Source organism: Triticum dicoccoides, chromosome 2B, assembly GCF_002162155.2.
Source record: "Triticum dicoccoides isolate Atlit2015 ecotype Zavitan chromosome 2B, WEW_v2.0, whole genome shotgun sequence".
Lineage (NCBI taxonomy): Eukaryota > Viridiplantae > Streptophyta > Magnoliopsida > Poales > Poaceae > Triticum > Triticum dicoccoides.
The window spans coordinates 479,984,526-480,001,943 of record NC_041383.1 but is presented as its reverse complement, the minus strand read 5'-3'; the positions used below and the strand labels follow the sequence as shown (position 1 = coordinate 480,001,943).

The 17,418-nt window shown below is 43.8% G+C and overlaps 1 pseudogene; it reads left to right on the top strand.

Moving 5' to 3' along the window:
* Positions 1-936: 936 nt before the first annotated feature.
* LOC119360946 lies at positions 937-16,737 on the top strand (annotated as a pseudogene).
* The last annotated feature ends 681 nt before the right edge of the window (positions 16,738-17,418 follow it).

The following is a 17,418-nucleotide window of genomic DNA, read 5'->3' as shown; positions in this document are numbered from 1 at the left end:
ATGGTGCTGCCTCCCTAGCAGGAATAATTCTCAGCAGGTACTTCCTCGCCTGCATGTTGTACTGCTCTGTACTTCTACCTAAATATTGTATGTACTTCCCATTACTACTACCTTTGTACTTCCCATAATTCTCCACTCAGGAGGTTAAAATTTCATTCAATCTCCTCACCGCCCGCCGGAGTAAAAAGAATGCCACAGAATGCCAAGATGAAGAGAAGTACATTTTACCCTCGCACCTCTCGCTGGAGAAGGAGCTCATGCTTGTGCTCGACGTTGGAACCCGTAATAACCCCGCAGCCGTAGAATACGAGTTTCGTACTGCTCGGCAATAATTTTTTTGTATTACTCAAAATGATTAAATTGTATTGCTCGTAAATTATTTTACATAAGTCAGTTTCCTTCGACATGTATCTTGTACTTCTTGGGAATATCAGTTTCGTACTTCTTGATCTTATAGGGTTTGTACTTCTCAATTACACAATTTTTATTAAGGCTAGTTTTGCAGTTTTATCTGCACTGCTGCTTCAAAATATTATGTACTGCTACTCTTCACTATAGAGAACCTTTTTTGCACTTCCCTAAGCTTGCTAATTCCACAGCTCCAAGTAGCAGCTACAAAAGATGAGTACCAAATTAGCATAAAGGACACCCTGTACTGCTACTTCAAACTACTCGATACTCCTCTCAGTGTAACTATGGTACTGCCTCGCTAGCAAGAATAATTCTCAGCAGGTACTTCCTCGCTCGCATGCTGTACTGCTCTGTACTTCGACCTAAATATTGTATGTACTTCCCATTACTGCTACCTTTGTACTTCCCGTCGAACACCTCGATGGTAGGGATACACAGGCTACTGCCAGTCTATTTTGCTGCTGCTCGAGCTAATCCGCTACGCTAGGGCGCGCCTCCGCCCGGTGCCCCGTACCGCCGCCATCCATGGAGATCTCCCTGGACGCGCTGCTGGGCATGCAGCGGCCCTGGCAGGACCTGGCCTACCGCCTCGCGCAGGGCATCTCGGGGATGCTCCTCCACCTCCACGTGCAGACACCGTAGCTCCCGTGGCCCGCCCCGCTGCTCAAGCTCCTCCCCTTTGACATCGAGCTCCCCGCCGCCCCCTTCACGGTCAGCGTCGACCTCCCGGCTGTGGTCGTCGCGTCCTTCATGGAGATCGGCGGCCGGCTCGGGCAGGCCAGGTCCGACATCGGCGCCTTCGTCGGCGGCGCCGTGCAGCAGCTGTCACGGCAGCTTCCCGCGTTGTTCCGCGCACGGCGCCGGAAGTGGGAGAGGGCCGCCGCGCCGCCGACGCCCGTGGCGGCGGTGGACGAGGGGGAAGCGGGTTCACCGCGGAGAGGGCTGCCGAGGGCTGGGTAGCCTTGAAGGGTGTCGGGGAAGGAGGCTCCCTTGAGGAGGTGGCTATGACGGTGGCGGCAACCACTGGGAGTGCCGCTGCCGCCAGTGCGGCCGGGGTCGGGGCCGAGGGTGCTTGGTCGGGGGATCTGTTTTCGGGATCCGAGCATGTGTTGCCTGGTCGGGCCGGTCTCCGATTCAAAACTACCTTATATATGGGCTTGCCTATTGTAGAATATTATTTTACAATCAGTTGTAGAATAGACCAACCCTATATATATATATCCACTTGGATGTAGGTTTTCATAAACTATTATTGTTGACATTACCCTTGAGGTAAAAGATTGGGAGGCTAAACTATGAGCCCCTATCTTTCTTTGTGTCTGGTTGAAACTTCATACCCATAAGTATCGCGTGAGTGTAGCAACTATGAAAGACTAAATGATAGTTGAGTATGTGGACTTGCTAAAAAGCTCTTTTATTGACTCTCTCCGATGTTATGATAAATTGCAATTGCTTCAATGACCAAGATCATAGTTTGTTAGTTTTCAATGAAGTTTTTTATTCATACTTTACATTGTGAATAAATTGTTACTTTAGGATAAGAAATCATATGACAATTTATATGTATTGCTGTTCTAAAGATGATCATGATGCCCTCATTTCCGTATTTTTTTATCGACACATCTATCTCTAAACATGTGGACATATTTTTTGATACCGGCTTTCGCTTGAGGACAAGCGAGGTCTAAGCTCGGGGGAGTTGATACGTCCATTTTGCATCATGCTTTTAATCAATATTTATTGCATTATGGGCTGTTACTACACATTATGTCGCAATACTTATGCCTTTTCTCTCTTATTTTATAAGGTTTACACGAAGAGGGAGAATGCTGGCAGCTGGAATTCTGGGCTGGAAAAGGAGCAAATATTAGAGACCTATTCTGCACAACTCCAAAAGTCCTGAAACTCCACGAAAGTCAGTTTTGGAATATGTTAAAAATATTGGGTGAAGAAAGCACTAGAGGGGCCCCACCCACCAGCCACGAGGGTGGAGGGCGCGCCCTACCCCCTAGGCGCGCCCTCCTGCCTCGTGGGCCACCTGGTAGGCCCCCGACGTCCATCTTCTGCTATATGGTGTCTTTTGCCCTGGAAAATATCATAAGGAAGCTTTCGGGATGAAGCGCCGCCGTCTCGAGGCGGAACCTGGGCAGGACCAACCAATCTAGGGCTCTGGCAGAGCTGTTCAGCCGGGGAAATATCCCTCGGGGAGGGGGAGATTGTCGCCATCGTCATCACCATCGATCCTCTCATCAAGAGGGGGTCAATCTCCATCAACATCTTCACCATCACCATCTCTTCTCAAACCCTAGTTCATCTCTTGTATCCGATCTTTGTCTCAAAACCTCAGATTGGTACCTGTGAGTTGCTAGTAGTGTTGATTACTCCTTGTAGTTGATGCTAGTTGGTTTATTCGGTGGAAGATCATATGTTTAGATCCTTAATGCATATTAATTCCCCCCTGATTATGAACATGAATATGATTTGTGAGTAGTTACGTTTGTTCCTAAGGACATGGGAGAAGTCTTGCTATAGGTTATCATGTGAGTTTGGTATTCGTTCGATATTTTGATGAGATGTATGTTGTCTCTCCTCTAGTGGTGTTATGTGAACGTCGACTACATGACACTTCACCATATTTGGGCCCAGGGGAAGGCATTGGGAAGTAATAAGTAGATGATGGGTTGCTAGAGTGACAGAAGCTTAAACCCTAGTTTATGCTTTGATTCGTAAGGGGCTGATTTGGATCCATATGTTTCATGCTATGGTTAGGTTTACCTTAATTCTTTTTTGGTAGTTGCGGATGCTTGCGAGAGGGGTTAATCATAAGTGGGATGCTTGTCCAAGGAAGGGAAGTACCCAAGCACCGGTCCACCCACATATCAAATTATCAAAGTAACAAACGCGAATCATATGAGCATGATGAAAATTAGCTTGACAGAAATTCCCATGTGTCCTCGGGAGCATTTTGCTTTATATAAGAGTTTGTCCAGGCTTGTCCTTTGCTACAAAAAGGATTGGGCCACCTTGTTGCACCTTAGTTACTTTTGTTACTTGTTACCCATTATGAATTACCTTATCACAAAACTATCTGTTACCGATAATTTTTAGTGCTTGCAGAGAATACCTTATTGAAAACCGCTTGTCATTTCCTTCTGCTCCTCGTTGGGTTCGACACTCTTACTTATAGAAAGGAGTACGATAGATACCCTAGACTTGTGGGTCATCAAGCGGCGACGGTCTTAGGCGAGCATGGCATTGATGACATGGGGCAAGACAAGGCGGTCTAAGGGCACGGATGGCTTCGCCGTGTGGTCCTGAGCATGCCGGTGTGCCCAGTTGGAGACGGGGGTGGTCGGGACAACTACTATGACGATAGCCAAGCGGCAGCTAGCAGCGGCGCCCGACGAGGACTAGCTATGGCGCACGGGAGAGGGTGAGGGGCGGTCGAGGAGGAGCGGGGCTCATAGTGGGGTTGGTAGGGGGCTCAGGGAAGCCAGAGTGGTCCTCGATGGAGCGGATCGATTGTACAAGCGGCGGCGGTCAAGGAGGAAGAAGCTGGCCGATGGCGGCAATGTGGGGTAGCACTGCTCGGGGCCATCCTCGTAGGTGACGTTTGTGATGTTGGAGGAGCTCCCGGACATGGAGCTAGTCGGCGGGGAGCAAGATGGGCGCGGGATCGACGGCGACATGACCATCGATGTCTCGGGCATGAAAAAGGACAAGGGGGGCGGGTGATGGAGGGAGAGAAGTGACTAGGGTTAGCAGAAGGGGGCGTTGTTCTTATCCCCTCCAGGGATACAGGGGCACCGTCGTGGCGTCCATCGAGCGGCAGCATCAGCCACAGATGGCCATGGCGCACGCACAGTTTTGTTTGGCGCGAGGAAGGGGAAAGGCCGACGTGGGCTGGGCCACCCTACACTGTGCACTGATGGCCCAAGCACAGCGGTTTCTTGCTCTTTTCTTTTCTATTCATGTTCCTTTTATTTACTCTCTGTTTTGCAAATTGTTAGGCCACACAAGACTTTTGTAAAATATGGGATTGTGCCACATAAATAATTTGCAATATTTAGCACTGCCATAAAAAGGTTTCGAGGCAAGATAATTTCTTTTAAATTTTATATAATTGAAAATAGATTAATGGGGCAGTTTTCGGCACTGTTTTAAATCCTAGGGGCATTTGGGGAATTTAGGTGATGTTGTTTTCCTCAACACAATTACTTAGGAATTATTTGCATAATTATGAACTATTTTGTTTGCATTTTTGAAGATGTAAATTTTGACTTGAATTTGAATTTGAATTTGAGTTTAACGAAGTGAGGATTAGCAACTTAATTGTGATGACATGGCATCATTAGGCATGTGATTACTATAGCATGATTCTTGGGGTGTTACAAATCTCCTCCATTACAAGAAATCTCGTCCCGAGATTTAAGAGGTGGAGCAATGGGGAAAAGGTCTGGTTATGAAATTCTATTGAGTCTTCTTGGTCTTGGTTGGTCTTCTCGAAGAGGTTGATCCGTTACGTTGATGTCTTCATTTCTCTGCTTCAGGTCATTATGATGAAGTCTTCATCCTTTCTTCGGGAATTCTATCATACTTACAAAAGGATAAGGGTACCTACGGGAGAATGGACCTCTACAAGGTCACTTATCTGGTAGATAACATCAGGGGAGATGGCGGAAAGTAACTCTCAAATTGAAACTCAAGAAAATATCGAGAGCTAAGTAAGAAGGTACCATGAGAAGTTTCGAGGGGGCAGGCAATCGTTGGATGCCTAATCAGAAGGTGGAAGAGGTTTAGAGCAACGAAAATATTTTTTGTGTTTGATACTAGAGCGGATCATCTCTAGGAAGGTGGCTCGCGATTTACATTCTAAGCCAAGCGTGAGGCACAACTTTGGAAACAGGGATGTATAGGAGAGTCAGGTTTTGATCCTGCGGAACTGTGGGTTATGGGCCCACCATGTGGGTTAAAAGTAGGAAGGGTGCTGACATCTTGCACGGTCATGATAGCAAGGCCTATAAGAGGATAGCCTGTCAGTTATGTTGCAATTACGTTGGTACCAAGGGCGAGGGACGAAGAGAATCATTTTCCTGTTCGTTGAAACGAGGCGAGCCAATAGGCAAAGTTCTCGTCCATCGGTGGTTACCGGAATGTCATCAACAATAGTAATAGGGTCTTGCTGATAGAGTTGTACACCGAGGTGTTTACATAAGTAGGGAATTATCACTACCCAGATAAGTTAGTTTACCAGAAAGGTTAAACAAAACAATGGAAAGGAAAAATGTGATTATCAGATTTAAACAAAACAATGGAAAGGAAAATGATCATGACAGGTCTGTAAGTAGATAACCATATGGGGAAAGGGGCGAGCAAACTCAAGATGTTACGCATACAATGGTGTTTGGGTAATGTATCAAGAAACATTTAGCATTAAGCTTCCAATGTTCTTGTTGATGCTTGAGTACCACAGTCAGGCTTCGGGATAGCATTGACCGGACCAAAGGATATAATGCATATGCTCGGGGAAAACACCGTCAATTAACATTGATCGAAAGGTGCACCCAGAAATCTGGACTAGGCAGCATGATCACTGTTAGAATGTTGATTCAATAGCCAAATTACCAAGCACAAAATTATCGTACATTAGCTCCAAAGCAATAGGGTTGCTAGAAGCACTGAATTCACACATCATGGTTCAATCGTAGGTATTCCGGTTAGAAACAACACGGGGAGCAATAAATGAATGGAGATGGTGAGAAGTATTACTATATCAAGATTCCTTAAGAGGCGGAGAAATTCTCGCAACATCCTTGACATAAAGACGGTAATACTCCAACGTAGAACATAGCATAAGCTAGATATCAAGTAGCTCCATAACATGAACAAGTTTGTGTTGGAGGGAAGGCAATAATGCTGTCGATGATAACACAAATCATTGAGGGGCAAGGATGGTATTTCTCATCGTGAATTCGATTGATATCCTGGAAGAGTTAAGAATGTGGAGGTCTCTTGAAGATGTAATCAATCAACAAAATAAAGCTTTTACTAAACATATCATAGAAGCTATGTTGAAAGCTTTAGAAGAAAAGATAGAATTGGAAGTTTCAATACCTAGAAATTTATACGATGAATGGGAACCCACTATTAAAATAAAGATAAAAAATTACGAGTGCAATGCTTTATGTAATTTGGGTGCTAGCATTTCCACTATACCAAAATCTTTATGTAATGTGCTAGGCCTCCATGATTTGGATGAGTGTTCCCTTAATTTGCACTTAGCGGATTCCACCATTAAGAAACCTTTGGTTAGAATAGTGATGTGCTTATTCTTGCAAATAGAAATTATGTGCCTATTGATTTCATTGTGCTAGATACTGATTGCAATCTGACTTGTCCTATAATACTTGGTAGGCATTTCCTACGTACCATAGGTGCTATTATTATATGAAACAAGGTAATATAAGATTCAAGTTTTCATTAAAGAAAGGAATGGAACACTTCCTTAGAAATATAATTAAGCCACCATATGAATCTATTGTGAGGGGCACCTATGGAATTAATTTGAAGGATGACAATACTTGAAACTATGCATTACGCCTAGCTAGGGGCATAAAACAATAGTGCTTGTTGGGATGCAAACCAATAGTTATCTTTGTTTTTCTTTTTTATTTTCCATTTTTGAGTGTCAACGCAATTATGCTACTGTTATGGTTGTGTTTTTGTGTTTAAATTAGTGTTTGTGCCAAATAAAGTCTTTGGGATGATTTGATTGGTAGTTGATTAGATTCTGTGAAAAAACAGAAACTTTTGCACCCAGTAGACAAATTGTTTAAATTCACTGGAACGTGATACAATTCTGAATATTATAAACATTATTGGTATACAAATTTCCCACGATGTCCTATTTCTTCATAATTTTTGGAGTTACAAAAGTAATGCGTTTGTTCAAAACATTACAAATTGTTCTGTTTTTGGCAGATTATGTTTTCGTTGCATAGTTTGCTTGTTTAATGAATCTATGGATTGTATCGAGGGGTAAGTCATGATGAAGTTATAATACAGTAGGTATATGCAATAATAAAATATTAATGGGTTTACAACAATAACTAAAGTTGATGATTTGCTTGTTATACTAACGGATCTCATGAGTTTACTGTTGAGTTTTGTGTGATGAAGTTTTCAAGTTTTAAGTGAGATCGCGGTGGATGAAGGAATAAGGAGTGGCAAGACCCTAAGCTTGGGGATGCCCAAGGAACCCCAAGGTAATATTCAAGGAGACCCAAACATCTAAGCTTGGGGATGGCTCGTATGGCATCCCCTCTATTTTCTACCAACCATCGGTAAATTACCCGGAGCTATATTTTTATTCATCACATGATATGAGTTTTGCTTGGAGCGTCGTTTATTATATGAGTTTTCCTTTGTTTGCTTTTTAATTTGCCACAATCATCTTTGCTAGACACACCATTTGAGAGGGGCACATATTTATTTGTGATTTGTTAGAATACTCTTTCAGCTTCACTTATATCTTTTGAGCTACGTTGTAGCTCTAGTACTTCACTTATATCTTTTAGAGCACGGTGGTGGTTGCTACTTGTGATTTGCGCTGGGATTTCTACGAAGGGGAGAGGATGTGTTGACACCAGATTTTGGCATGGTCAATAACTTATTTAAGATGGCCTCAAATGGAGAAGTGATCTTCATGAAAGAGTTCCGTATTGTCGATATAAACATCTTTGAAGTTTGGGTCATCGCAGTCTGATTTCATCTCGAAGGCCGAAACTATGCTCAAAGTACTAAGATCTTATATTCAGAGTACAGTTTGGCTGATTAAGCCCCCAAGAAGACCTCAAATGGAAAAGTTATCTACAGGGATTGTCTTCGTCTCGTCGAAACGATCGATTTTGATATAAAACTCGTTCCAATCCGATTTCGTATGCAAAAGTTAGAGCCATCGGAATACAGCCCTGTCAGGAGGCAAAAACTGGCGCGCCCCACCAGACACCCTGTCTGATGGGTAGCGCGAGGGATAAACTGTTTTGCGCGACCAATTTGACCTTCAAGATTACCTCTGATCAAAAAACATTCAACATAAGAGTTGTTCGTCTCGTCGAAGCGGTCAAGATTGCTTTTGGGCTTGTTTCCATCCGAGATTGTTTACCACCACAAAAAAGACCCGCAAGGTGCAGCCAGTTTAAACCGAACAGTTTCGGAAAGTTCGGATAAAACCAATCCAAATTTGACTAGGGTTTTGGACGTGAATCCAAGCCTTTTCCTTGCACAGGAAGTCCAGACGCCTCTTATATACCTAAGGGGTGACGGACGATTGAACGACACACAATCGATCAATCAATCTACTACTTTTCCGTGTTCATCTACTTTTATCTCTCCCCTTGTATCTTTCTTCTCGTTCTTCGTCGTTCTTCAAGATTGGAGGCTGTGAATCCGCGAGGCTCTAGAGGCGGTAAGACCGACCTCGAGCAGCCAATCGTCGCTACGAGCCCTGACGGGGTCCCTCCCGGGCGAGCGGGGCATCTGGTACCAAAAGCGCCGGCTTGCTGTCTTGTGTATCGCGCTGGAAGTCGGCCTCCCGCGGTGTGAGTTGCGGAGCATCTCCCTCGGTGTCGCGGGTACACATCGACGTGTTCGTCTGACGCGTTCTAGCATCAACACACTTTTTGGCAACTCCGCTTGGGAAGAAGCTTCGAACGGTCTCCGGCCCGTTTTTGCTACAAAGAGATCGTCATCTAGGGTTTGCAGTCTACAAAGGTAATATGAATACCCAATCCCTTTATGTAGATGCAAATAATTGATATGGTGTTACTAGATCATTCAATGAGTATACTCTATCGGCCAACCCTAGTCTTTTCAATCATGCAACTAACTACGTGCAAGGGCCGATTCAAAGTAATTTATATACTTCAACTTCTTATGATATTAGTAACATGCACCATATGTATCCCAACTCACACGCATCGGCAACCCAGAAATTCATATGCCGATAAGCAACATGATGAGTTCGATTAATCAATTTGAAACATCCCAAGTTAGAATTTCCAATGCCATACAAGAAAGTGTTTCACCCTTTTATTCATCGGCAGCTAATGTGCAATATAGTAATCCAACCATGCCGATGAATGAGAGAATTGGCCATGCTACTAGTGGCTATTCGGCCAGTTACTCTCAACCGTCATATGCTACACCTCATGTTACTAATTCTTCGGCACCATACACAACTGTAGATGCTCATAATTTGGCTTCACACCTTCCTGGTTATAGCCGAATGAATGTAAATTTTACAGGAGTGGTTGTGCCCAACATTGTAGAAGATGAGGTAGTGGTGGCTGCATTGAAGAGTTTAGCCCAAAATAAGAGAATTAGTGCTCTTTGCCTTGAACAACATGAAAAGGGGCTATTTCCTGATTATGCCGCAATAAAAGCTATAGTTTTGCAAGAAGATGAATCTTTGCCAATTGATAAAATTGGCGAGCAAAAGGATGGTCTTACAACAATGCATATGTCACCTAGTACTATATCATATTATACACCCCCTACACAATTGCAAAATTTCGGCAACACCCTTGTGTCATTGCCGAAAGAATCTAAAAGCATTGGGGGGCAATCATATCCGGAGTGGGCTGAAATATAGAAAAAGCTTAAAGCTAATTTTGCCGCTCGCCGTCAGAAACAAATAGAAAAAGAATTGGCTCAGATAAAAGAAGCATTGCCAATTGGTAGTATCAATGAAAAGAAGGATGATTCGGAACATGAAAGTGCTTCAGTTGAAAAATCCGAATCAAGTAGTATATATTCTGAATCCATCAAATCCAACGAGACAAGCATTATTGAGAAAGGACATGGCAAGCATAGGAAAACAATGGTGCTTGATTTTTCTGAAGTTAATGGAACCTACTTCCTGCCCTATGAGTTCCGTGCCGTAGAAATTGACAAGCTTCAAGGACAAGAACAAGTAGCCGAACAAAGTTCGGCCGACAAAAATCTTCAAAGCAATGATGCACAGATTCAAGAAAAAGATGATGACAAGGTGTTGGGAAGCCATCCAAGACGGAGCAAGATGTTCTTCAAATGGAACCACCATCATGTTGTCCCAACATATTTGAAGAGGTATGCATAGCGAGTAATTTACCTATTTTCAGATTTGGTCGCAACTTCATTATTGATGCATCTATAAGAAATATTCTCATAAGTAATTTTGAAAGACCAATGAAGAAGGGTAATTTACTTGTTAGCAATAAAATTGTTATGGAACATATCGGTCAAACCATTGCGCCATTTATAAAGACCGATAATGACTTATTGTTACAACCAAAGCTTTCCCCGTTGCTTTATCTAAAGTTCATATCTAGTTGGGTAGCTTTGCTTATTTCGTACTTGGCTTGCACTTGGTCTCAACTGAGACATGTATGTTCTAAATATCTTCATTTCAGAAATTTAAAGCCAAGGTTAAATTCTATTGAGAAAACTGATGCTAATACAATATCTTATCCAAAGACATCGGAGATAGAGTGGAAAACACAATACATAGCCGAATGGGGAGATTCCAAATCTGAACCATTCGTTTGCTTATCTCCAAAGCCGTTCAAACAGCAAGATCGGCTAGAAAACAAGAAGTATACCTTCAATTCAAGCATGTGTGATCAAATATTTGATTTGTTGCTGAAAAATAATTACATTACAATTCTCGATCACCATGTTAAGCCATCAATCCAAGGACGAATGTATTGTAAGTTGCATGATTCGTCCAAACATAATTTTGAGGATTGCAACATGTTTCGGCAAATAGTTAAATCGGCCATTGAAAAAGGACGATTGAAGTTTGTTGAAACACCAAGAGATGACCAGCCTATTCCGATTGGTCCCGATGGCAAAAGGTTTTTGCATCGACTGCTTCAAGCCGATCCATTTAAAGAGAATGTAAAAATTGCAGGTGATGGGATCAAGGTTTCAAGTAAAGAAGTTGTTGAAGAGCATAATGAACATAATCTTGAGGGCGAAAATTCCATCGAAGCTACAATGGAGACACCAAGGACTGGGGGGCAGCAAGAAAATCCAATGATCGATGAAAGCAAACCAAAAGAAAACAAAGGCCGAAATAAGCGCAAGTGTAAGAGATCAAAAATCACCTTTGCTGAACTATTGGATAAATATCAAAAGATGAGTGAAGAGAAGAATGCTTATCGGCCAAATCATGCAAAGAAACCAAGGTCACCCCCAAGGCGCAAATATGAGGATCGGTATTGGCAAAGTGATAATTTTAATGCAACATATTCATATCCTTATTTTGGGCTACCAATGCCAATGCCTTGGATGCCTCCCTATGCTCATATAGATACATATTCATCATGGGACAGGTATGATACAAGGGCACATTCTCCATCTTATTCTAGACCATCTCACCAATACTATGCAGCTCCAAGAAGATCAACATTTGAACAATCACGCTTCAAAGACCGTTTCAATCACAAGGAATCGGTCCAGAGCTCAAGGAAGAATAAACAGGTGGTAAAGCAAGTTTACCGCGTGAAAAGAGATGGTCGTAATTGTGCTACTTTAGATTTGATCTCAAATAACAAAGAGCCAATTAAAATGTTGACATTGGCTACAAAAGGCAAAGAAGTGAAACAATCAATTGATAAAAATCAGAGTGCCAAATCTGAAGAAAATAAGTTGAGGGTGCACAAGGCCCAGAAAGAGTTGCCACTGGTTGAAACAAAATCACAGTCGAGATGCTCACTCGGCTTATCGTATTGGCAAAAGAAGGAATTACAAAATCTTAGTGCACAAGAGATTAGAAAGAGGAACATGGCATGGGTTCCCAAGAGGATCAATCAAAACAAAAACGATGTGCATGCTTCAATTGCAACAAGTACAATAAAATGAAGAAGGAGAATGATGGAAGCAACAGACAATTAAGCCGAAGGTGTGCATCACAACATCAAAATCTTCGGTTAGCACATCATCCATTTTCTTCAACAATGCCATTGATGCCTTTGCCATGGAATTCATCCACATGTATGATCAGTTACCCTCCATGGACTTATTTTGATCCATGGATGCAACATAATTTTCTATATGATGATAGAGTATTACCAAATCACTATTCATTTTGTTAGTTACATTTTTGTTGCTAAGACAAAGGAGCCGAAATATTTTATTGCTATTTTATTTGTTTATTTCGGCTATACATGTTTTAATGGATGAATTCTATATGAACCTCATGGTAATGGCCGATACTTAACTATCGTCCTAAGAAACTATCTGATCATGGACGGTGTGGAATTCTAACACCGTCCTTAGTTCAATTGGAACCAAGACAAGGTACATGTTAAGTGATATTAGCTTTGTCTCTCTAGTACTATGGAGATTATATTTTGACGGTTCAATTTGTAGCAATGGCCAAAGTGTTGGTGTTGTTTATTTATCTCCATATGGAGCTAGTTTGTGAAGCCTCATGCCGCTTAAGATATTTTTACACAATGATCAAAGCCGAATATGCATTGTCATTCGGATTGGAGCATTGCCTTGATCTAGGTGCTATACATATTGAGGCTTCCGGTGATTCGTTATTAGTAGTGCAACAAATATCCAAGGGTTATCAATGTTTTGACGGATCACTTATAGTTTATCTTTTGGTATGTCTAGATGCAAGATTTACCTTGTGTTGTTTTGAAATTGTTCATATATCTAGGCATGACAATTCGAAAGAGTTGGCACAACAAGCGTCCGGCTACTATGTTAACCATGGTGTATTGCATTTCTATCAATAGCCGATGCTAGGTCTTGTCAACATAGGTAAGGCTGAATCGAAGCCCACCGCTTCGGCCACTAATGAAACTTTTATGCAGGCGAAGTAAGGATTAGAGGAAGTTCATTCTTGATTATCTGCAAAATCCTAGCGAAAGGGTGAACAATATGGTTCGGAGGATGGTTTTGATCTATGAAACCTTATCACCGGATTGTTATAGAAGCTGAGAAGTTTTCACCCAAGTTTGCATCAAGAGGTTCAAACAAGCAATGGCCGATATATACTTGTTGTCCTAAGAACATGCAAAATGGCCGATGGAGTGTTGACATCGTCCTTAGAACAAGCTATGCGGAAGTTATTTTCCGGCACACAAACTTTGCCAAAAAACAGGGGGCCATGTGTTGACACCAGATTTTGGCACGGTCAATAACTTATTTAAGATGGCCTCAAATGGAGAAGTGATCTTCATGAAAGAGTTCCATATTGTCGATATGAACATCTTTAAAGTTTGGGTCATCGCAGTCCGATTTCATCTCGAAGGCCGAAACTATGCTCAAAGTACTAAGATGTTATATTCAGAGTATAGTTTGGCTGATTAAGCCCCCAAGACGACCTCAAATGTAAAAATTATCTACAAGGATTGTCTTCGTCTCGTCGAAACGATCAATTTTGATATAAAAATCATTCCCATCCGACTTCGTATGCAAAAGTTAGAATCATCAGAATACAACCCTGTCAGGAGGCAAAAACTGACGCGCCCCACCACACACCCTGTCTGATGGGTAGCGCGAGGGATAGCCTGTTTTGGGCGACCGATTTGACCCTCAAGATAACCTTTGATCAAAAAATATTCAACATAAAAGTTGTTCGTCTCGTTGAAACGGTCAAGATTGCTTTTGGGCTCATTTCCATCCGAGATCGTTTACCACCACAAAAAAGACCCGCAAGGTGCAACCAGTTTAAACCGAACAGTTTTGGAAAGTTCAGACAAAACCAATCCGAATTTGACTAGGGTTTTGGACGTGAATCCAAGCCTTTTCCTTGCACGGGAAGTCCAGTCGCCTCTTATATACCTAAGGGGTGACGGCCGATTTAACAACACACAATCGATCAATCAATCTACTGCTTTTTCGTGTTCATCTACTTTTATCTCTCCCCTTGTATCTTTCTTCTCATTCTTCGTCGTTCTTCAAGATTGGAGGCTGCGAATCCACGAGGCTCTAGGGGCGGTAAGACTGACCTCGAGCAGCCAATCGTCGCCGTGAGCCCTGACGGGGTCCCTCCCGGGCGAGCGGGGCGTCTGGTCCCAAAAGCGCTGGCTTGTTGTCTTGCGTATCACGCTGGAAGTCGGCCTCCCACGGTGTGAGTTGCGGAGCATCTCCCTCGGCGCCGCGGGTACACATCGACGTGTTCGTGTGACGCGTTCCAGCGTCAACAGGATGATGTAGTACAATAGAGATAAATATTTCCATCAGTTAAGAACCAAGGTTATTAATCCAATAGGAGAACTAAGCAACAACTCGTTAGCAGCACCTGCACACAAACATCAAATCCTTGCAACCCATTGCGAACAAGGGGTTGTCAATCCTTGGACAGTTACGAGCAAGATTAACTTGTATGGTATTTGATAGATAGATCGGACAAAAATACAAAAGAAATAAATGAAAGAAACAACAAGGTATTTTTGGTTTTAATATATAATAAAAGATAGACCGGGGGCGATAGTTTTCACTAGAGGCTTCTCTCTTGAAAATAGCATACGGTGGGTAAACAAATTACTGTTGGGCAACATCCTTAGATCTGTAATGCATTGTATGGCCTAGAATAGCTCCTATTCATCTACCTTTTCCAGGTAGTCGATGGCTATTCACAGCTACCACCTTAACACCAAAGAAGGGTTCGACCCAATGCTTTATTTCTGTCTTAGTGAATCCTGATTCGACAATAAAAGTATATTGATTCTTTCCCAATAAACGAAGACTTTTTTCTGTAAATACTGCGTATTTGATTCCATCCGTAAACCGACTTTCCCTCCTATGCTCTGAGTTCCAGTATCAATAAGAATTCGAGTTCTTATTGTTCTTATGTTATGGTATGAATATACCATACCAATTCTGTCGGTGTACAAAAGTATGGGTGCTTCTGTACCCCTTACTTGTGCATGGATGGTCGCAGCCACCCCTACAGCGAGGCTTGGCGAGGCAGAGGAAGACAACAAGAGACAAGAACAAAGAACATCAAGGCAAGTGCTTAGAGTAGCGAGCAGCAAGAGGCAAGCAGGGCCACACCCGGCAACAAGCCTTGCCGGGGCGACCTGCGCGGCCCCCGGCAAGCCTTTTGCCAGGGCAACTTTCCAAGAGACCAACAAGGCCACCACCCTTGGGCTTGAGAGCTCTGACACCATCAACAATGATAAAGACCAAGGTTTGAGGAGCGCATGCCCGGAAGCATGTGGCTCCTCACAAAGATCAACAACCCACGAGTCCACGTGGGATCAAATGATGAAGACCCCTGGCAAGACCCCTGCCGGGGACGACTCCAAGGCCCCCGGCAAGCCTTGCCGGGGATGACCGCTGGGCCGCGGCCAGGCCCACGCTCGGCAGGGTTTCGCCACCTCACCACCACTCCAATGCGGCGATAAGCATACCAGTAAAGCAGGCGCCTGCGTGCGGCATGCAGATCTTCGCGGAAGCCTACCACTTTGCCAACACAGCAGCTGGTTGGCTAGCATGGCGCTGCATGCCTCGTCGGCCCAGATGCTAGGCAAGACGAGGGGGAGCGGTGAAGGACGGGATGGCCTCTGTTGCCGTCCCCAATAAAGCGAGAGGACACGTAGGCATCACATTAAATGCACTTGTCCTACGTTGATCGAGCGATAAGCTCGTATCACTGTAGCTTGCCACCTCCAGTGTGCCGCTATGGCAACCCCTTTGTGTATATAAGGAGGCCCGAGGCTCACAGAGAAGGGGATTCGGACTTTTGGACAAAGCACGCATAATAGCTAATTCAAAAGCTCAAGAACACACTCATATAACTAGATAAAGCAGGACTATGGTATTACGCATCTTCGCGGCCCGAACCTGGATGAAAATCCTCTGTGTGCTAACGACTTGACCTGCTATTCATGCAACTAATCCCCCGCCGAACATAGAAGGGATCCTTGTGACCCCATAGGTGATCGGTTTCCCCGACATCTTTGGCGCGCCAAGTAGGGGGAATTAGTTGTGAGAATCTGGTTCGTAGCTAGTACAATAGCTCTCTCGTCGCCATGGCTCCGAAGAAGAAGGCGAGCGGCGGTGCCCATAATCGCGATAATAATCCACTTAGCGACCAAAAAGCTAAGTTATATTAACTTTGAGTAATCCTTCCTTTTTATGAGGTTATCAGCCATCGAGTTCTTAAAGGGGATAGTCCGCCGTTTTGGTGTGCCAAACAGGGTCGCCACTGACAACGACATGCAATTCTCAAGTCGCACCGTCGTGCAGTACGTCCAAGACCTCGGCGACAAGGACAAAAACTTTGGACAAGCTACGCAAGTGCGGAAGGCGCTGGATTGATGAGTTGCCAGCGGTTCTTTGGTCAGTCAGAACGACGACAAATCGAGACACCAGCAAGACACCCCTCTCCCTCTTATCCGGGGCAGAGGTAGTTCTCCTCACGAAACTCACATATGGGTCACCTCGAGTGCTCGCATGTGACGAGCTTGAGCAAGAGCAGTTGTGGCAAGATGACGCAGCGCACATAGAGGAAGATCGTCTTCGTGCGGTTGTGCGAGCTACGTGCTACTAGCAAACTTTTCGCCACTACCATAGCCGCAAGGGTCATTCCCAAAGCTTTGAGGAAGGCGACCTTGTTCTTGGGCGCGTCCAGTCGGCCAAGAATTCTAGCAAGTTGACACCGAGTGGGAAGGCCCTTGTCGGGTAATATGAGTCACCAGGGCCGGCACTGTCCGCCTGGGGACCGAAGATGGTGTTCCCATGAGCAACTCCTTGAACAGCAAACATCTTCTTAAGTTTTACCCATAAGGCGTGGTTGCCGGCCCCCTGGCAGACCACTTTTTGTACAAGCCTTGCCGGCAAGGCATGTCACCCTTTGTACAAGCCAAACACAGACCCTGAGCAACAGATAAATAAATGAAGCGCTGACGCCCTAAGTTTTAGCATGCATGCTAGGTTAAGTTTCTATCTCTTTGTGTTAGGGTCGATAGTGCTTCACAACGGCTAGCCCCTAGCACAGAG